The 21949-nt window shown below is 45.5% G+C and overlaps 1 protein-coding gene and 1 long non-coding RNA gene across 2 annotated transcripts in view; one reads left to right on the top strand and one right to left on the bottom strand.

The window, feature by feature from the left end:
- GPR39 (G protein-coupled receptor 39) overlaps nt 1-21949 on the bottom strand; it is a 191976-nt gene that overhangs the window by 29204 nt on the left and 140823 nt on the right. The window lies entirely within an intron of this gene.
- Nucleotides 17690-21949, top strand: part of LOC144381607 (uncharacterized) — a 36451-nt gene continuing 32191 nt past the window's right edge. The window contains exon 1 of the long non-coding RNA XR_013447091.1: nt 17690-17750. This is a non-coding gene — a long non-coding RNA (uncharacterized LOC144381607). The remainder of the gene's footprint in view (nt 17751-21949) is intronic.

The raw sequence follows: 21949 nt of genomic DNA, 5'->3' as shown, positions 1-21949 counted from the left end.
TAACCGGTCCTCAAGGGGCTACATTTCTCAGCCTCCCTAGAGGTCAGGCAGGGCCATGTGATCTAGCCAATGAAATGAAAGCAGAGGTCATCGAATCTCCTCCAGTCCTGGCCCTGGAAGGTTCCCACATTTAGTATTCCACACTCTTTCCCCTTCTGTCGTCCTAATTCAGTTGAGCTCAATGACTTTGGGAGCCATGTGTTGACTATGGCAGACTCCCAAGCCAGAAGGATCATCACCTGGGGAGCCTACTAACAGGAACAACCACTTTGGGTTTTACATGAGGGAGAAATAAATTTCGATCTAGCCATGATACATTTTGGAGTTGTTTGTTACAGCAGTTAATGTTTTCTTAATTGATACAGAATGTTCCTGCATGATGACTAGGTCTAGAACATCTGGGTGATTTGACAGCTTTGGTATGGAAGCCAAGGCCATTCTGGACTGTTAACATGGAACAAAAGAAAAGAATAAACCACAAGGAGCACATAAGCATTTAGAGTCTCCGGACCTGACAGAGGGTCTGTGACCAAAAGGGTGAAGTTTTCCCATTCATTAAACAGTCCAGTGAATGAGGGAGGCAGGTAACCAGATCATTACCAGGAATGTGTTCAGAGTCACAGTAAATTCAACTCATAGTCTTGCAAAATAAGGAAAGGCTTTTCAGGCAAGAGATGTTTGAAATTAGTCTTGAAGAATGAATAAGCAGGGACCAGGTAGAGATGAGAGAGGAACAGGGGAAGGGATGGAGCTATAGAACAAGGAAACAGAACCCAGCAGAGTGGTTTTGAGGGTGTCCCTGCCAGATCGAGAACAGAGGGTACGTTAGCAGAGAGTAGCAGCAGGGCCCCAGCTAGGAGGGGGCTGCAGAGAGTCTGACCTAGGATGAGGGGAACAAGTAAAATTACTATAAGGAGCCCAGAGCTGGCTCACATTCAATGCCCCAGGAGCGCTCCCTGCTGGAGGGAGGCTGCAAGGGGCAGGCTGAACCCACCAGACAAGCCATCTAGAATAGTGATTAAGAATACTGATTTAGAAGTTAAACTGAACCCAGGTTCCAAATCCAGTTGCACCCCTTGATCCCTAACTACAGGATTTTATACAAGTGACTTCACCTCTCTAAGCTCTTTTCCCATCTGTAACAACCAGGAGACTACCATTGTTCTCAAAGCTTTCCATGAGCTAATATCCATGAAGCCCATAGCACAGTGCTCGGCACATACTAAGTGCTCAGTGAAGAGTGGCTCTTAGTGTCCTGACCAGAGAAAGTGCTTGGCCTGACAAACTGGGGGAGGGATGCAGCTAACAATGAGGAAAAAGGAACCCCTCCCCTTGCACCTCCATTCCGATCATCTGGGCAGAGGACAGCACATCTGACCTCAAATCCACTACTCTGTGCCCTCACAGCCGAATTTCAAATAAAGCATCCCAGGCACCTTTGTACCGTGCGGCACACTGGGGGGAAAAAAATCCTCTCTTGGCTCCCTAAACAACAGCACCCCCTGCCCTTGCTTATTTGTCTCTCCACCTGTTTATTTATTGTCAAGGTCTATTTGGCCCCTTGACGCTGACAGGCCTCCTGAAATACTGCTGAGAGATCAATCAGGAAAACCCAGGTCTGCACCGCCGCGCTCAGTAACGAGCTACCCCATGCGGGGAAAATGCCATCTCAAGTGTCCATCGATCCCACCCTCTCCCCTCCGGCACCGCCCCAGCTGCGCAGCTGACCCCCGACGCTCCCGCACCCCAGCAGGGGCTCCGGGGCAGCCGAGTGGCTGGTCCCGCTGCGTGCATGCCGGGCGGGTTTTCCGGTGGGAGGCGTGCCAAGGAGCGGTGGTCATTTGTACCAGCTTAGGCGGTAGCCCGCGTGCTTGACTGACAGCCGGAGACAGGACTGCTCGGCAGGCTGGCGTGTGAACCGTAAACAGCCCTTTGACAGATGACAGGATCTTCTAGAGCTGCGGCAAAACAGTGGGACAGAGACCTACACAGGAGAGATCCTGACTGCAAGGAGCTGACGAAATTGGGCCTGGAAATGATAGAAGCCTGGAGACCCTGTGTTCAGAAGACGAGAGCGGGGGCTCCCTGTGTGAGAGGCGGGACATGTGTGGCTCACGCAGTGAATCTGTGCAACAATTTAACGGGTCTAACTGGAGCCCCCAACACGCCCCAACTCTGCTGCCCACTTGCAGAAACTGATTTCAAGCAGGGGTTTCATTGTTGTCCTTATTAGTTTTATTTTCAGCAGGTGATTATACTTAAACTCAACTGCCTCCTTGTCAGCAAGTGACTTTTACTTCTTTTTAAGTGGTGGGCATGATTTTTCTCTTTAAATGGGTGATCTTGGGGGGAGGGCAGGGGAAGATTTAATTGCATGGAACTGTATATCCTATTTCTCCTCTCTGGAGATTTCATTATAGGCCTAAAACCAGAGAATTGCTCTGCCACCTCTCGCCTTCTCTTCCAGCTATTTTGGGGTTTTAATAATTATTCATTAATTGCACACTATGATAAGATCCTCACTGTTTTGAAACATTCTCCCTCTGGCCTCCATACGATTAAAGACCCTGATTGCCTGCCAAGAGCGTAAAATTAAAAATCAAAGCACTACCTCTGAAAGGTTTAATACATGCCATATTGAAAGAGTTTTTGCAGCTTACAGCCATTTTATTCTATCAGCAGCTTGAGGGAAAGTGCAACTCCATGTTGAAATTGTTCTCCTTTGAAACATAAGTCAACAGGACCAGCATTGGGGGAATTTTTCTCACAGCTGTTATCTCCTTCGGATGAGCGGCTTGTTTCCCCAGATAAAATTTGCCCCTTGCTGATGTCAGACCTCAAGGATAACTTTAGACTGCAGGAGAGAACCTGCCTCAAGGTTCTCTAAATTATAGACAAGCATCATTTTAAAAGGGCACATTCCACTCAGACTGGCCCCGGAGGCAATTAGAAATAGAATCACACATTTTCCTGCAAAGCCTAAAGCAACCCTGCCTACTCCTCTCACTCTGACTCTGTGTTTCTTCCTCCTTCCGGGCTGAGCAAGAGATTGACTTTCTGGTCAACCCAATAAATTTTACATAGGGGTTCATTCAACATAGGAGGAATGAATGAAGAATGAATGAATGAATACAGAAACAGCAAAGGACAGGAAAAGGACAAGCCAGAATTTCTAAACAAAACGAAACAGCTAACATCTTGCAAATTTTGCAATTACTGTCACCTACTAAAATCTACAGCCCAGAGCAAGCCAATACTTGAGAAACAAAATAAGACCCAAATCATGTTTGCATGCACACACTCTTTGCTTCCTTTTCATGCTCCTCATGGAGGCTCTCATCCATATTACCCCCAGCCTTTCAATAGCTTTCTCAGATAAGGAGTTGGTAGAGAAAATTATACAGGCAGATCAGAGCAAGATCCCACTGAACTGTGTGTCCCTGATGGTGGCACACCATTGCCTTGGGAAGGGAGTGGTGGCATCCTCTGTCCTTGGGCCCCACCCCTGTATTCACCCCCCAAAGGACATTCTGGGATTCCAGAAGGAAAGTTGGGGCTCCAAGATCCCAAGAGTGACTTCATGGCTCAACAGGATTATTTTGGCTGACCAGAGAGGACAGACAGGAGGAGAGAGAAAATAGTCCAGATTTTAAGAATAGATATTGGGCATCCACTAAATACTTTTTATTAAATTTCAACTGTTCCAACCTTCCATTGCTTCCTCTACCAATAGAAAACACTAAAAAAATCTACCACCTGAGACCCCTAAGATCTAACACCACGCAAACTCTCTACTGGCCAACACAAATCCTCTACTCCAAACAGAGTTTATTGAACTCTGACAAGCATGGCTTTGATCTGGGAATTTGCTCATAGCTCTTCTACTGTAAGTATCTTTCTTTCTTGCCTCAACCACTCCATTTTGCCCTTGCTTCCAAGAGAGGCTCAAGTCTTCTCTCCTCTAAGAGGCTTTCCTGGTCAAAATCAGGGTACAGCCTAGCTGTCAATGGTCTGTTTCTTCAAGAAAGGGGTAAGTATCCAGGTCTTAGGAGTTCCAGGCACTCCTCACATTGAACAGCATGACAGGTGGGCTTCAAGAGTAGCTGCCAACCAATAGTCCACTGTGAACTTTGTCATCATGTCTTCATTTTGGAAATCCTGAGTGGTAGGCACACCCTGCTGGCTCAGGAAGGACGTCAAACACTTGTGAATGTGGGAGATCAAATGGATTATGCACATTTTGGGACTCAATTTAGGTTCTGTATGGTAAAACTAAAAAGGTTCTATTGTAATTGCCTTTTGCTGCATAACCCATCCCAAAACTTGGTGACTTAAAATGAAACCATTTTAACATATCCCATAATTCTCTGAATGGACTGGGCTTGGCTGGGTGGTTCTTCTGTTTCACATGATGGAGATTGGGGCTACATTCATCTGGGAGCTGGAATGGACTAGAATATTCCAGATAGCTATCTTTCACATCTTGAGGGGATGGCTGGAAGGCTGAGCTCAGCTAGGACCTTGGAATGGTAGGATGCTCTCTATATCCATGTAGTCCCAGGACCTCCCTCTCTCCACAAGGCCTATCAACACAGCCTCTCCCACTGGTCTCTTCCACAGGGTAGCCAGATGTCTTATATGGTTTCTTAGGGCTCCCTAAAAGCAGACAAGGAAGGTGCCAAACTCCCTTAAGGCAAAGTCCAAGACTGACATGGTGTCATTTCTGCTACATTCACAGTTGGTTGAAAGCATGTGACCAGCCCAGCCCTTATTTGCGAAGGAGGGGACCCTACAAGGGCATGGCAACTGTAACTGGAAATACCTATGATTTCTATAGATGACAGAGTGGCAGGTACTGGTACTACAACTGTGGTGTGTTAACCTACATCGTAAGTGAGGGAACACAAGTGAGTGCTACATCTCCATTAGAAATTGATGAAATTAAAGATATGATATTCTTCTATTCTATCCAAGTTCACGAACCACCAAAATTCTGTCTCATGATCCCTTCTGGCTCTGAGGACCCCAGATGAAGAACTCAAAAATTAAGAGCTGAGGGTGCTTTTAGTCAAGCATAGACTATTGGCATAGCTGAGCACTGAGGGACCTCAGAGATCATCTGGTCAGGCCAGTCTGGGGTCACAAACTCATGTGCCTGGTGAGGCCAGATGCCGGGGCACCAGGGTGAGCTTCCGCCTGAGGCTGAGTGAGGCAGGAAGTGCCTGGCCCCTCGAGAGGCACACACACGTGTTCACTCTGCTGCCCTGGTCACCAGTGTGAGGCCCTTCATCCAGCTCCTGCATTATACAAGAACAAAGGCCCAGGGAGCAGAAGGCACTTGTCCAAGGTCACAAGGCGAGAGTCTAGAGGCCCCAGCCTTGGATTATCTTGGCCATGCTCTGGATGTCAACTCGGCCCAGCTGCCTTTTTCACTCTGACGTCGTTCAAATCAGCCCCTGTGCACCATCGCCATCAACCCATGGAAGAGAAAGAAGCACTTACCGCTAATAACGACAGATAGAAAGCCTTGCTGCCACCTTCCCCCACACCCACTCCCCAGACCATCCCTACACTCATCCCATGAGTCTTCCCTGAGGAGCTTTCCTCAAGGCCTACAACCGTATCTTCAGTTCAAACCCTCAACGCCTTCTCCTACAGAAAAACTTGCAAACCCACAAGGGGAGCCCCCAGCAGCCCTTGTTCTCACCTTCCTGCCCTGGCAACCACCTCTCTGTGATGCTACTACCCAGGCCTTTGTCTCCACCAAATTATACCATTTGTCTATTTCCCCATCTGTGAGGACCTCTCCCACCTCACCTAACTCATGTCCCCACCATGGTACTGACCTCATACTTCCCACCTCTTTCTTATTGGAACTGACCCCTCCCAAGCAGATGTGACTTTATAAAGAAGACTCAAAAAGGCAATGCCTCAAGATGAGGAATGTATTGCAAAGGATGAAATTTCAGAAATGGTGCCAGGCAGGTCTCGTGAAATACAAGTGCCTTCCTACTTACCCGTGCAGAGGACTCATTTATCATACATGTCTTAAGTTACCTTTATTGAAGACTTACTTCTGGCTGGGCATTGAACTAAGCACTTCCCATGTTTTAGTTCAGTTAGCCGTCTCTACGAGTCTAGGATCAATACTATTTTCAAGCTCATTTTATAAGGGAGGAAAATGAGGCATGGAAGAGTTCAGTAATTCACCTACATCCACATAGGTTCTCACCCCTTGCCTGTGCAACCAGAATGCTTATTCTCCTGTATCATGTTATAATTTTGATTTTACAGTTTCTTGGCCAGGTTGGGGGGAGAAGAAGCTGGCAGGGGAAGCAGCAGTTGCAGACGAGACCCTCATTGGGGCTTGTCCCTCCTTATGTAATCCCTGCGCCACCCAGGCTCCCAGCTCTTCAGAGGTGAGGCTTTGCGTTCCCAGGCAGGGGAGGCCATCTTTAGGCCAGCTTGCCAGAGCACAGATGACAAGCTCGCTAAATGAAAGTGACAGCTAAGACCATGAACATGTTTGTAAAAAGACAACTCAGCATCTCAATTTAACTCCAAGAAAATTCAATTTCACCTGGGGAGCAATCTCCCTTTGGCCTTTGCTACCCTGCCCTGATGTCTCTCTTATTTAAATGTGTGCGGCTAGAACCTTCCACTGTTCAGCAGGCTGAATACCCCTCAGAGATTCATAATGGGGAGCAAGGCACTGCTGGATTCATTAAATGCCACTGCCGAAGAGCACCAGTCCTTACCCAGGAACACTTGGTAGGAAACACATTTTTGAAACCACACAGAATGGAGGAGAAGACTGTCCTCTGTGTTTCCTTCAGGCCTCCGTCTTCCTTTGTATGCCTAGATCTTCCTAGGCCAGTTTGAAGCAAAGGACCAGAGAGAGACACAGAGTTTCCTGGACCTTTCTTGAGAGCAGAGATGCTTCAGGGACTTCCAGTGACATGTTCATTTGGTCTCTGCCAAGAACAACTGAGCCACTGCCCAGACCAATGGGCCACACTGGTGTCCCTGGAACATACTCATTCCTGCATCTGTCTTTGATCACAATAGTCCTCCTTGCCTGGGAGGTCCCCCTGCCTCCTCTTACCCTACCCCTACCTACCTCCTCTTCATTTACCCCGTGCTGATGCCTTCTTCTCCCCGAAGCCTTTCCATAACCCTACCCATCAAGAACCCTCAGGACTTCGAGAACATTCACAAGCTAACAGCAGAGTGGTGAGGGCACAAGGCCTGGCTTCAGGCTGCCTAGAATCAGATCCCAGCTCCACCCCTTACGAATTATGTGACCTTGGGAACGTTTCTTTCCTAAGTACTCATTTTACCATGCCTCAGTTTCTCCAAAAGTAAAATGAGTCCAAAGGTACCCACATCATATGCTTTAAAGATTAAATGAATAACATGTAAAGTGCTTAGTGCAATACCCAATACATGTTAAACACCCAATAAATATTATCTAATTTCATCTCTTGGCCTCTATACTCTACCCAGCCATGTATCATCAGCTTCAGCTACATTAAGCTCCCCACTTTGCAAACACCATTCATTTCCACAGGTCCTGTCTTCTTTTAATTCTCTTTGCCTGAAATTCTCTACTGCTGCTTTTCTGCGTAGCAAACTTCTAGTCATCCTGTGAAGTCCAATTCACAAGGACATTTTCTGAGAGGCCTTCTTTACGCAGCCCAAACAGACTTGGTCCCTTCATGTGTTCACAAAACTTTATACATAACCTTATACATAAGAGGCACTTACCCTTCTGCTTTATGGTTAGTTCTTTAAAAGCCTCTATCTGCCATCAAACTGCAGATCTCAAGCAAGGAGTTAGATTCATCTTTATGTCTGCAGCACCAAGCCCGGAGCTGTATGCTGGGTTTAATTGGATCCTTCTGTGTATAAGTTGTGTTCTCTCCCCAGGACTGTTGGCTCAGCTTCTTGGGATGCCAAAGCCAGTACCTTTTATGTCTTTATAGCTCAGAACTCGAAGGTTTTTGTTGAGGATAATGAATGCCCTCTACAACCATAGCAGCTGATAGGCAGTTCTTAGAGTTACCATAGTTGAAATGACTCTTCCTTTTTTTAAATTCCAAATCATTCTGGAAAGTGTTAATGGTGTATCTATCATGTGCCCAGATATGGGCTGCCTGACATGGAAAGAAAGAAGGAATGAGTGCACCTAACTTTGAGGCCAGTTGCCTGGTCAAGGAATGTATAGAACTCACAGCTAGAGGACAGGGCCTTGACCCAACTGTTCTTGCATGTGATATGTTATATGCATGTGGGGAGTCCTAGACTGGATTTTGAAGTTCATTCAAACTGACACACTCACCACAAATACACACACTTACACGCATGCCCATGCTCACAAGTGTGCGCCGATCTCTCCATGTCTCTCTTCCCACACCCGATGCTCTTCCATCACTATAATGCATCTTTAAACAGGAGGCCTAAATACCAGTCTCTTCTTGGTCCTGAGCATGAATCAGGGCCTTCACTGCTTGGAAGGCTGTAGACATCAAAGGAGTTGGTTGAAAAGAATGTCAACATTTCCAGCTTTTGATGAATAGCTCCCGATTTTAGTGGATTTCAATAACCCATTTCACATACACACACAAATGCACACCAGTTGTAATTACCTTTTGATAGGACTTCTGCTTAGCCAAGAGAGGAGGAGTCTCCAAAGTGTAGACAGGTGTGAACGGCCCCTTGTTTGGGGAGACTCAGCAGTGAGAGAGAGCCAGATGTGGACAGACAACATTCCTGGACAGACAAGCCCAGTATTAAGAAGGATCCTTTTACCCGTACTTCGTGCAAGGATAGACCTATGGTGTTATTAAGAGTAAGCTTACATCCATTTTGAGTTTATCTTTGCGTATGGTGTTAGAGAATGGTCAAGTTTCATTCTTCTGTATATAGCTGTCTGATTTCCAAGATCTATAAAGAACTTCTCAAACTCAACACCCAAAAAGCAAATAATCAAGTCAAAAAACGGGCAGAAGACGTGAACAGATTAGCCATCAGGGAAATTCAAATCAAAACCACATTGAGATGCCATCTTACACAAGTTAGAATGGCAAAAATTGACAAGGCAAGAAACAACAAATGTTGGAGAGGTTGTGGAGAAAGGGGAACCCTCTTACACTGTTGGTGGGAATGCAAGTTGGTACAGCCACTTTGGAAAACAGTGTGGAGATTCCTCAAAAAATTAAAAATAGAGCTACCCTTTGACCCAGCAATTGCACTACTGGGTATTTACCCCAGAGATACAGATGTAGTGAAAAGAAGAGCCATATGCACCCCAATGTTTATAGCAGCAATGTCTGCAATAGCCAAACTGTGGAAAGAGCTGAGATGCCCTTCAACAGATGAATGGATAAAGAAGATGTGATCCATATATACAATAGAATATTACTCAGCCATCAGAAAGGATGAATACCCAACTTTTGCATCAACATGGATGGGACTGGAGGAGATTATGCTAAGTGAAATAAGTCAAGCAGAGAAAGTCAATTATCATATGGTTTCACTTACTTGTGGAACATAAGGAATAGCATGGAGGACATTAGGAGAAGGAGGAAAAAATGAAGGGGGTGGAAATCGGAGGAGGAGACAAACCATGAGAGACTATGGACTCCGAGAAACAGACTGAGGGTTTTGGAGGAGAGGGGGGTGGGGGGTTGGGTTGGCCTGGTGGTGGGTATTAAGGAGGGCACGTACTGCATGGAGCACTGGGTGTTATACGAAAACAATGAATCGTGGATCACCACATCAAAAACTAATGATGTATTGTATGGTGACTAACATAACATAATAAAATTAAATTTAATTAAAAAAAAGAGTAAACTTAAATGTACCTCCTTGGGGAGTTTGCCACCAAAGCATGCCCAGCTTGGCAAGGGCTGTTGGAACTAGAGTCCAACTTAACCCCATCCCCTTGACTGGGCCCCCTCATAGGGCCCAACCTGCACAGTCATACGTGATGGCCCTATAATCCTGAACCCACCAGAAATCCAGAGGATGGGCAACTTGCCAGCACCCCCACTACAACAACTTGCTCTCCTGTTTAATCCCAACACCTTGTTCTCATGTCTCTAGGTTTCATCTCCTAGAAGTAATTAGCTCATTTATTTCTGAGTACAGGTCAGAGCTAGAAGGGACCTCAGGGATCACCTAAAATAGCTCCCTCATTTTCTCCAGATATGGACACTGAGACCTCTACAGGGTGGAGTGATTTGCCAACAACCCCCTGGTTTGGTCTGTGATGTTGTGGCCGGAATCCAAGCAGTCCAGAAATGGAGCTTTCATCCCTACAGAGAGAAATTTTCTCCCCAACCACAGCACCTCCAGCCTTCATCCACGTGCTTCACAAAAACTGTTGCAGAGGCAGACCAGGGGAGATAGAAGAATGGAAAAACAACTTAGCCATCCATGTTCCTGAAAAAAATAAATGTCAAAACAAATGTTTCACCATGTTCTTCTGATAATGGGTCAGCAGAAACACCTTGACATATGGAGGAAAAACAGACCTTTTCCCTCTACTTTTTAAAAAAGTTTTATTTCTAAGGTCCCATAGGGGAAAAAACCCATAAGCTCCTTTGGAAGGCTATCAAAAACAGTCTTCTGAAGACGGTCCTACCCTTCTCAGCGGGAGCCTCTTCCTCTGCTCCTGTTACAACTTAGATCCTTAAGAGCTCTCAATGGAAATGGGGAACTCATTGTCTTCCAGTAAACCATCTCATGCAGATGTGTACACGGTGTAGACGTCACCCCTCAGCTTTCCTGCCTCCTTATTAACCGACTTCAGTGGTTTTTCATCTTAGACCCGCATTGTTTTCTAGCTGCCAGTCCCTTGCTCTCTCCGTGCCCCCATGTCCTCCATGTATCCCACAAGTGCCAACCATGTTTTAGTGCTTTGAGGACCAGGACTTGCTAGATGTCTGGGTCCCCACACAAGCAAGGTGCCGCTTTTTGAAATCACAGGGTCCTAGACTTTCTAGCCTGCAGGGACCTCTGAGCCTGCCTGTCCAGTGGCCCAACATCATCCATTGAGCCCCCCAGCCCTTACCCACCCCTCAACAAAGGCGACTTGAGCCTTCCTAGAGCTTCTACATCATTTCCAGGCTCCCCAGTGAATTCTGATGTCCACTGAAGATTTCTATCTAACCCACCCCTCACTTTACAGAGGAGCAGCCCCATGTTTCCATAGTCCCACATCTACGAGCGGCAAACCTGAACTCTAGAGCCCCGGAACCCCTTTGTCCTGGGCCCCTGCGTGTGCTTTCCACCTTACCAGTGTCCTCATCCCTGGTTCACATTAGAATTGGGGATCTTTAAAAACAACCACCACCAATGGCTTTGAAATAAGACACCCACCCCAGACCAACCAAATCAGAAACTTTGGGGATAGATCCTGGGCATCATCTTTAAAAACAAAAAAAAAAACGTTGATAATGCTCCAGGTCAGCTAGAGTTGAGAACCATTAGGCTTCGCCATGCCATCCTCAAACAGAACTAGCTGAATGAATACATGGAAATAAATGCCTCAAGTAATATAAGCCTTAAAAAGATCTGTATCCATCAACCAGTACCCCCTAGATATTCACTAAAGATAAGGTCAAATTCAGCAAGGAAAGTGAATTCTCAGCCCCACAAGGGATTGCCACCAACTCCTCCTGCTGCCTTTGAACTGAAGGCCAGCTGGTGGCAAAGCAGGCTACCCAGCCCTTGGAAAGCTTGTCCTGCAAGGTCTGCTACCCCAACGTCCTCCTGCTCAGTCTCAGGAACTGACTGTTACTGGTGCATTAGCTGAGCTCAGCAGGGCTGTGCTGGTTTAGCACCCTCACCATGGAACAACAAAGTCAAAGGAGCCAAAGCTATCCACTGTGCCCTCTTCTGGACTCCAAGTTGGAGGACATATCTGCCTAGTGGGTCCATAGTATTTGAATCCCTGTATTCCATCCCTGTAGCCTGGTAGAGAAAGTTCCATGATCATTTCCTAGTACCTTTTGACTTTAGTTTCCCTAGGACTACCAGATACTTTTCAACTGAATTATATAGGCAGAACACACATCCAGTGGGGGAAAACTACACACCAAGTGCCTAGCCCTTTAGAGCGTTTAGCAAGATCCACACACTCAGCCTGGCAAAATCCCCACAGTATCAGCCCACTACACAGTGTTTCCAAGAGATTTTCTGGATCTGTTGCTTCTTTCTCTGCCTGACCAAATGCTAGTGATTTGAGTGCACTAAGCAAATGCTTGGTTTTCTTCTGGGGTGTCATCTAAGTGAAACAAATGCCTTTATTCTCTGTTATTTGAAGAGACTGCCAGTAAGGACATGCTATCTGCATCCCCTGCTCCCCAACAGGACAGCTGACATTCCAGAAGGGCATTTATCCCATTCGATGCTATCTGACCCTAACGCAAGCCAGCCTTCTATTCAAGTGTCTCAAACGAGGTTCCAGTCCATAGTTATACCTTTATTGTCTCTCTGCATTTAGGCCAACATTATATAAGGCCAAGAATACAGAGTTCCTTGAGGCCCACCCTGAGCCCCTATGCTACTCCCATACTGACCAAAGCCCAGTCTCGTCTCTCCTTCATTTCTGACCTGAACTCTTTATGACCTTGAAAGAAGGGCAAAGACCACAGGAACCAACACTGGAAACTAGCACCAGAGGAAATGCATTTCACCAAATGCAAGATGGAAGCATACCAAGTAAACCAACCACCTGGAGATATCCTTAATAAGCCACAGCAACATAAGGCTGGCTTTGCACAACAAACGTGTTCCAACCAGAAACACATGGGAATCAACTGGGGAGCTTTTAAAGTATACTGATGCCTGACTTTCACTCCCATAAACCCTGATTTAATTGGTCTAGGGTTCAGCCAGGTCATTATGATTTTTTTTTTTTTTTTTTTTTTTTTACACAAAGCTTTTTCAGTGATTATAATGTTCCAAGCCAAGGTTAAGAAGCATGGAGGCAAAGGGACACTGAAAGCACAGAGGTAGAGACCACAAGGAAGGCAAAAAGAAGAAAAGTAGAGAGATGTTGTGGGGGCGGGGTGGGGGGGGGGGGAGAGATTCAGACTGGGATTAAAGGAAAGGAAGGGGAACAGAGAAAGAAGAAGAGACAACCAGGGCAGGAAGGAGAGGACATGGGAAAGGGGGCCAGACTGATAGAGACAACACAGATGGCTGGGGAAGGCAGGAGAAAGAAAGAGAAAACAAATAGGTCCGGAATAAATCCAGATGGCAAGAAGGTACACTAAGGGTATCTCAGAGCTTACTGTGTGCTGGGTCCACTTAGCCAGGGGCCTTGCCAGAGAGGGGGAGGGGGTGATAGAGGGCAAAGAGAAAGAATAAGGAGACAAGGGCAACAAAGGGAAGAGAGAAAGGAAGAGAATTTTCACATCAAGAATGAAGAAAATTGAGCAAACATGTGTAACCTGTCCCCTCAGAGCCCAGTCAATAGTACTTTGTGACCGATTTCAATAAAATCTCAGTGGGGGCAACAACTCCAGAGTTTTCATTAAGCACAACCTGGTCTTTTTCCTTTCTGCATGCAGTTAGTTTCTAGCATCCTGAAGATGCTCTTCTTTGTGCTGTGTTGGGAGCAGGCCTGCTGGGAGGGAAGCAGGGCTCCCAGGACCTGGGAGGAATTGCTTCTTCATGGTGGGTAGGCCATTTGGCTGCTCTGCAAAGCCCCAAGTTCACTGAGGCCCCTGAAAATGAACTCTCAACAGCAGCTCCATTTTTTTTTCCTTTTCTGAAAACAGTCAAAAAGAAGAGGCTGCCAAGGGAGCCCAAGAGCACAGTTACAATTAAAGTTTCCTTAGCATTTTCATTAGAAACCTGTTTTAGTGGTTTATACCTCAGCAGTAAAACCAGAGCTATTGTCTTGCTTCTCATGGCCCAGAGGCTCAGCAGGAACAGAAATTTGCTTTGATCACAACAACAACAAAAAAAATGCACTTTGTGATAAGTGGACCATAATGAGGGATAAATGCTTCTGATACTAGACTGGCTCCCCACTCACATTGCACATCAAAAAGTGTTTCCTAAAAATGAAAGGAGCCCATTTGTGTCTAGTGACTTGAACCCCAATTGCTCTTTGAGCAAATTCTGGTGGGAGCGCTGTTTGTCCACATCTACACATCTTCACCTATGGTCACCTGGCGTTCCAGACAGGGACCTGCCAGCCGCAGCTCTGAAGACACAGAGAGGGAACTCACCTCCCACTTGGAAAAAAAAAAAATCAAATTTAGGCTCTTAGGAACCTGAGCTTGGGGCCCTAACTATACAAGCTCTGTGCTACAGGTATTACTGCCCATCCAGCCAGTCCTGACTCTGTTTGGACCAAAAAAAGGAAGTCAGCTCACCAAAGACCCACCACAATGACCACCACTCACACTGCCTTCACTGTGGGCCATGCGCTATTCCCAGTGTCCCGAATACTTTACAAGTAGTAACTTGTCGAATTCGCAAATAACCCTATAAGGTAAGTCCTGTTATTAGATTCATTTTACAGATGGGTAAATCAGAGCACAGATCATCATTCCCTAAGAGAGTTAGCAGTGGGGAATTTGGGATAAAACCCAGCCAGACACTGACTCCTGCCTTTCTATCTTTCATTTAAAAGCTTCCATCCTTCTCTACCTTCTTCTTTCCCTCCCTTTGTGTGTCTGTAAAATATTTTGAACGCTGAGCCCAAAGTGTTTGGTCTGGTTTGGATGGGAGGCATGGGAGAAATTTAAATTAAGTTTCAATTCACTACCACTAAATATTTACTGAGCATTTTACTATGTGCCAATTTCTATGCCTAGAGAGATAGGAGAGAAATACTAGATGGGACCAAGCAAAGTCAGGTGTACTCTGCTCTAAGATCTCTTAACATCCCTTCCATAAAAACGTGACCAGCTACTTGGGAGACAAGACACACAGGTGCAGGCACACTTACCCAGATATATATACAACCAGCAGCAACATGAAAGATCATCTTTAGCTAAAAGAGACCTGGGAGATCATCAAATTCAATGTTCCTATTTATAAGTTGTGTCAAACAGCCCTAGTGGACTGCAGTGACATGCGAAGGTCACCTGATCCACTGCCTCTCATTAGGGGGCCGTTTGAAGGCAGCACGTGGTGCATATGAAGTATTTGCCAGTCATATGGCAGTAAATGGCAGAAAGTCATTCCCTGATGGCTAAACCAGTATGAGTCTCCCATGCTAGTTGCAATCTGCCTTTCCTGTGACAAAACCCAGAGATTACCCATAAAGATGTGACTGGGGAGTTTGGGAACACTCAGACAAACCTCTAATCAAGGGGACCTGGATGAAATGTCAGAGAGACAAGATGGGACGGAGGACTTTCTCGGCCAAGGGACTTGGCTGGAGAACAGAAATGAACTGCCCAAAGAGCCAGATGAAGAGTGTCCATCCTCCAATGCTACAAGATCATAGGATTCAAAGTCTCAAGAATAGCTCTACTGTAGATCCCATATGCTTCCTGTGATTTGCATTCTCCAACTACCTCAGTTAAAGGCAGCCCCCTACTCCTCCTTGTTCAGGTCAAAAATCTTAGAAGTTATCTTGTGAGTAATAAAAAAATCCCCAACTCCTGGGACTTAACCTATAAACCTTTGGAATTTCTGGAGCAACAGGGTTATCTTTGTGATTAACTCAGAATGGGGCTGGTCATACCAGAAAGACCAAGCATGTCATTGGAAGGTTAGGATTTTGAGTCATGTGAGATCAGCCTGACCTCCAGGAGGAGGGGAGAGAAGCCAGGAGTGGATCCTGTGGGCAGAACCCTGTCTATGTAATGAAACCCCAATAAACACTGTGGACACTGAGCTCAGATAATCTTCCCTGGACTGCAGTACTCTGAGTATTGTCATACATGGGTGTTCAGAGGGCAATGCATCCCTGCAGTGAAAGCTCTACATTTGGAACCCATGCAGTCTTTACCCTATGCAATTATTTTAAATTCTAATTTGTAACCTTTTGCTATTATAAAACTGTAATCCTAAGTATGGAGCTTCTGGTTAGTTCTGAGTCTTTTCAGTGAATTACTGAACCTGAGAGTGGTCATGGGAACCCAGAAATTTCTAGCCAACTGGACAAGAGTAAGGGGATCCCTGGGGACCCCTGAATTTTCAGCTAGTATCTGAAGCAAGAACAGTTTTGCAGAGGACTGTGCCCTTCATCTGTGAAATTTGGCCCAACTCCACGTACCCCGATACCTCTATTTTTCTTACATCTCCCATCCTATCTGCCAAGAAATCCCATTTGTTCCAATTTCAAAGTATCTCCAGAATCTGATCAGTTGACACAATCTCCCCTGCTTCCATGCTGGCCTAAACCACAGGTCTCCCATTTGGATTACCGCATTAGCGTTCCAAATCATCTTCCTTGCTTCCATTCTTGCCCCTTCATCTTAGCTATTCTCAACACAGCATCCAGAGTGAGCCTGTTAAAACCTTAGTCAGGTCAGGTCACTCCTCAGCTCACACCCTCCAATGGCTCAACATCCAACCCCAAGAAAAATACCAAGTTTCTGCCATGTTCCTCCAGTAGCTGGTCCCCTCACCACTACTTTTCTCTACCTCATTTCCTACAACCCCTCTTCCCTGACCCTGCTCAAGCACACTAGTCACTGAATATACCAGGTATGCTCTCATTCTATGGCTTTTGTAGACTTGTGCCCTCTACCTGGAATGCTCTTTCCCTAGATACCCATGTGGTCACTCCCTTACCTCCTTTGGGTCTCTGCTCAAATGTCACTTTCTCAACACGTCCTTGCTGACCACCGTATTTCAAAGTCAACACCTACGTTTCAGTTTTCTCTTTAGCATTAATCATCTTTTGGCGTACTATATACCTAATATTTGTAGTATTTTTAAATTTTATCACCCCACCTCCATTAGACTATAAACTATGACAGGACTTTTTCTACTTTACTCTCAGTCTCTAGAATACCCATGGGTATTTAGTGAACCCTCGACAAATATGTATTGCACAATGAATCCCTGTTCAGCAAGTAAATTTAGGTTCTCATTCACTGCTGGGAGCGAAGGCAAAAACGGGTGCAGCCACTTTGAAAGACAGTTTGGCTGTAAACCAATCACACATTGGCATACACCTACCACACCACCCAGCAGTCCCACGCCTACTTACCCATGAGCCAAAAAGCTATATTCACGCAAAAGCTTGTATGTGAATGTTTATAGCAGTCTTATTCATAATTGCCCCCAAACTGGAAACCCAGGTTGTCCTTCAACAGGTGAATGAGTGAATACAATTTAGCTTTTTTTGCAGCATGCTTATCCATTATGAGTGTGTTGATCTGTGGATATAAACACTGGCATCTTGGGGTGCCTGGGTGGCTCAATCAGTTAAGTGTCTGCCTTCAGTTCAAGTCATGATCTCAGGGTCCTGGAACTGAGACCTGCATCGGGCTCCCTGCTTAGTGGGGAGTCTGCTTGTCCCTCTGCCTCTGCCCTTCCCTCTGCTTGTGCTCTCTCTCAAATAAATAAAATCTTTAAAAAATAATAAAAGAATAAAATAAACACTGGCATCCAAATAGATGTGTTTTTAAGTCTACATTTCTATTATAAAAATTCAAATTGCCACTTGGGGTTTTTTGTTTTGTTTTTTACACCAATCTCCCCAGGTGACTGGTGTGAGTCCATCCCTGAGAGATGAACCTACCCTCACCATGCTGGCGATAAGGGTGAGTGACAATGCGTGGACTTGGGTGATGTCATCAAAGCAAGTTTCACTTTGCTACAATCTCCAGACTTCTGGAGAGTTCCTAACTCAGTGTTTGCCATTGAGGTTCCAATCCAACACCCAGTTCCAACGCTTTGAATTCAAGTTTGGTAGACACCAATGGGCCAGATGTCTCCAGGTCCTGCTGCACTCCTCATTCTGCCTATGTAGGAACAGGAGCTAAGTGCTTGTCAAAGGTCACACCACTAACCAGTGATGATCTGGACTAGAACCCCAGGGCTGGTCCTCTGAGGGCCTGACCATCAATCATCGCTGTTATGTGTGTGGGTCTATGTAAGTAGGTGTAGCTTCAACCTCACTAATTCTGTTTTCTTCTCTGCCTAAACCTTTCCTTTTCATTCCTATTCCTTAGATTTCTCTTCCTGATCTGATAAGCAGTAAACTTGCTAGCCAGGAAATGCTAGCAATGCAAACAAAGATCAGTCAGTGTGTGCTTTGTTAAAGTATTACCTTTCTGCGTTTTGCATTTGACCTTCTATTCTTCCACAGCTTCAAATTTTGGCTTGAACTCAGTACCATGTCAAAGAAAGTGAGAAGCTCAGTTTGTAAGTTAGCTCTATTGTATGAAAAAAAAATGGGAATAGCTTTATTTTTACAAAGGCATAGTTCTGCTTCATATGAATTTTCATAAGACTTGGCACACACACATAGGGATTACAAAGAAAGGACATCAGCCCTTTGCCCCACGTATTAAATTACAAGGCCTTTGCCACCTTCTCTCTTTTCTTAATAAAACAAAAACCCAAACCCATCACTGAGATAGAGCTGCCCCTTTTCTTACAGAAGCAGGGAGGAAAGGAAGAACTCCTTCAAGTTGGATGTAATTTTAAGCTTTATGTGTCTGACACTTAAAGCAACAGGGCACCTCTTATTTGGGAAATACTGATGTCTTTATCTGAAAAACAGTAAAACCAATGCAGTTTTTAGTAATGTTCTTCAAGTAGGAAAACAAAACAAAACAAAACAAAAAAACAAAGAAGAAGAAGGCCAGGCCCCACAAACTAGCTCCATCCAGGAACAGAGGCCACTTTTCCTGGTGACCTCTACGTGCACAGTCCAAATGCTCTTTGATGTGATAGAGTACACAGGATATCTCTGCTCAAAGGGGAGCATGGTGCCTATTAGTTCAAATAAAATTAGCTTGAAGGATATGAAAATTTTATCAGATAAGCAGAATTAATTGAAATTACATCTCTGTCTAGAAGATATGCACACAGAAAAAAAGATCAGATACCACATGACAATTAAAATCTCATTATGCATCTTGTCCCCAGTGATCCATGGGAGATTTGAGAGCTTGAAGAGGAAAGCTGAGTCTCTTGGCTCTGCACCTGATGTGGTGGAAAACTGGTTGCCAGGTAACCCATTAGTAACCAAGGAGGCAGAAGGGCTGGGGGAGAACACTTGCCAGAAAGGCATCTCTTGGCTTTTGTTGCACATGAGGCTCATGATTCCCTACTCGGACCTACCTAACACAACACAGTCGCTATAAAGGGGAAAAGCTGTCCATTTTTCTTTGGCTTACAAAACCCTCATGACCACTCTGATGGATTTTTTAAAGAATTGAACTTAACGTATCAGTTGTTCTGGCACTGAACAAACAGATCTTAAAGTTAGAGAGGTTCTAAGGTGAGCTGGAGCAAGAGCATGACAGATTTGCCCTTGGGTCTCTTCTGCTTGGTTGCTCCATCTTCCTGCCTGTGGCTGATTGTATTTTCCAAAGGTCACTACAACAGTATCTCCCATCCCACATGCTCTTCTGCAATGTGTCCCCATCAAGAGGTGGACTCCGATCCTACTCTCTGTGGGCACACATCAGGACTACTTCTACCAATGGTGTATGGTGATAGTGACACTGTGTGACCTCTAGGGCCATACATAAAACATGGAGTTTCTGGGGCACCTCATGGCGCAGTCGGTTAAGCGTCTGCCTTCAGCTTAGGTCATGATCCCAGGATCCTGGGATCGAGCCCCACATCAGGCTCCCTGCTCAGCAGAAAGCCTGCTTCTCCTTCTCCCTCTGCCTGCTGCTCTGCCTATTTGTGCTCTATCAAAAAAATAACATCTTAAAAAAAAAAAAAAAAAGACACAACATGGAGTTTCTACCTTGTTCTCTGGAACATTTGAGCTTGAACCCGTGAACCTCAATATAAGAAGACTTAAATCTGAGTCCCTAGAGGCCACCATGCTGTGAAGAAGCCAAGTGACAAGTCATCATCTCCCTGCTTCCAGAAAACCCGTCTCACGCAAGTGAGTAGTGGCCTCCAGGTAATCCCAGCCCCCAACCATCTAGTCAGCCCCCAGCCTCTATGTTTTCCTAGCCGAGCTCCCAGACATTCTGATTGCGCCCTGTCCTGACCCACAGAAACCATTACCACAATAAACTGGTTGCTGGTTTAAGCCACTAAATTTTGAGGTAGTTTATCTTATAGCAATAATAACCAAACTAAGACCCTTAACTGCAATGATAATGGGATATAGTAAGAAATACCTATTTTGTCTTATGGTTCCTGGCGCAGAGCTTCAAAAACCCTTAGAATTTCCTGAGTGACAAGGGTGAGAAGAGTGTTTTGTTATTCACAATAAGCTCCTTTCAGCCATACCTGAGTTTATGCTCTTGAAGAATGGGGCTGGTTGCCAGAGGAACCAACCAGGTGACCAGAGGGTTGCAACTTTGAGCCTCCTCCCAACCTGCAACCTCTGGAAAGGTTAGAAGTCCTGGGAATTCACTTAATCACCAATGGCCAATGATTTAATCAATAATGCCTATGCAATAGAACCTCCGTAAAAACCTTTAGCAATGGGGATCAGAGAGCTTCTGGGTTACTAAACACATCCACATGCCAGGAGGGTGACACACCCCAACTCCACAGGGACAGAAGCTCATTTTCTCTGGACTCTTCCACACCCTTGCCCTAGGACCACTTCATCTGGCTGTCCATTTCTATCTTTTATAATGTCCTTTATAATAAACTGATAAATGTAAATAAAGTGTTTCCTTGAGTTCTGTGGACTGTTAGAGCAAATTACCAAACCTGAGGAGGGGGTCATGGGAACCCCTGATTTGTAGCCAAGTCAGACAGTAGCGTGGGTAACATGGGAACCCATTACTTGTGACTGCCACCTGTAGTTGGGGGCAGTCTTTTGGGACTTGACCCTTGAACCTGTGGGGTTGGTACTAATTCTGGTTAGTGTCAGAACTGAATTAAATTGTAGGACACCCAGTTGATGTCCACCGAGAACTAGAGAATTGCTTGGTGTGGAAAAACCTACACGTCTGGTGTCAGAAGCATTAGGAGTAGAGAAAAAGTCTTCCTTTAGCCACCCTTCCCTCCCACCGGAGGGCTGAGAGTTTGGAGTGCTTGCTGAGGAGGGAGAAGGCATGGGTGTGAGACTCCCTTATAACAGGAATGCAGACAGGAGCCAGACCAGTCCCCAAAGACCTGTGATCCCAAGACTGCTAGCCACTCTGTACCTTAATGAACTCCACCATTAGCCTCCTACAGTCACCACTGCCTCTCCCCTCCTCCCCTACCTCCCATCTTCTCAGCCACCCGATCCACTTTCTTAGGCTAACCCTGGCAGTCTTCAATCAGATGCAGACCCCACACTTCAGGAGCTGCACGCAGTTAAAGCCCTGGGTAAGAGACCTCGGCACCACTAGCATGAAACTCACGCACCTTAAGGAAGCCGCTTTTCGTTCATTGCTTTTGTCACAACTCTTTATGTTTTTCATAAACTGCCCTCTATTTTCCATCACCAGGAAGTGCACAGTCAGGGGAAAATAACTTATTTTAACATTTGTTCAGGACAAACCTAAACAAGAAAGCAAACATGTTCTAATTTTTTCCCCAAGTATTTTACCATGGCTCAAGGCCAAATGACACAAAATAAATGTATACTTGGATGAAGGACCTTCCCCTCATGGTGGCCCCAGCGATGAGAGACAGCTATTGTGTAACAGTATCCTGGTTCTCGGGCTCGTATGCAGAGAGTTAGCTAAAAGTAACTGAGGAAATAGCCAGAGAGCCACCGAACTCCTCATATACTATAGAATCTTGCTTTCTATGCTTTTGTCTGCTTGGAAACACTAAAAAACAAACAAACAAAAAAAAGCTAGCACAACTTCATTGAAACACT

Source organism: Halichoerus grypus, chromosome 4 (assembly GCF_964656455.1).
Source record: "Halichoerus grypus chromosome 4, mHalGry1.hap1.1, whole genome shotgun sequence".
Classification (NCBI taxonomy): domain Eukaryota; kingdom Metazoa; phylum Chordata; class Mammalia; order Carnivora; family Phocidae; genus Halichoerus; species Halichoerus grypus.
This window is presented reverse-complemented; position numbering and strand designations above follow the sequence as displayed.